Below are 740 nucleotides of genomic sequence, written 5' to 3'. Positions count from 1 at the left end.
TCTGGCGCCTTCGCCCGGCCGAGCGGCGGCAGTGCGGGGGCGGAGCTCGGCTTCGGCGCCCGCCTGAGGTAAAGGGGAAGGCGCCGCTCGCGCAGCCAACGGTCGCTGCAGCGGTCTCGCGGCGAAGTGCCGACCGGCGCGTGGGGACGGTGTCGGTGGAGGGAGGCGGGCGCTGCATCCTCGGAGAGATCGGACAGCGAGGTCCTCTGCTGCTGCAGTCCGAGCAGTTACAGAGCCATAAAACTGACCTTAAAAACATTACAAAAATCCAACAAACGCCAGTTTTTATAAGCCCTGGGTAGGATATGACTGTCTTGAGACAATGGTTTTACAATTTACAAAAGTAATTGCACTTCAAAGCCATCGAAGTCATCCCAGGTTTCTGAAGTTCTCTTGACAAGGAGCTCCCCTCCCTTGGTCAACACACCTCACAATGTGAAGAGGTGCTCCCACACCAGATAATGAAGCAGGGAACTGATTGCCCAGGGCACCAGAAAGGTGTAGAAGAAAGCAATCTTCCACTTTTAAAAATGGGAAGGAGACAGATGAGGGGAGCCACACACTGCTCTAGGAACTAGGGTGAAAGGAGGAGACCTTCTCCAGCAAGAAAGGAGAAAGACCTCCATTGTCAGCTGAGGAGGTGGGAAAGAGGGCTGGGCAGTTTCCTACATCAGGGGTTGGGTGATTGTTACTGTATCCGTCCCCAAGCACTGTGAAAGGCACTCTTCCTCCTCTTCTGA

This window comes from Mesitornis unicolor, unplaced genomic scaffold, assembly GCF_000695765.1.
Source record: "Mesitornis unicolor isolate BGI_N332 unplaced genomic scaffold, ASM69576v1 scaffold11427, whole genome shotgun sequence".
Taxonomy (NCBI): Eukaryota; Metazoa; Chordata; class Aves; order Mesitornithiformes; family Mesitornithidae; genus Mesitornis; species Mesitornis unicolor.
Note: the sequence above shows the minus strand (reverse complement) of the source record.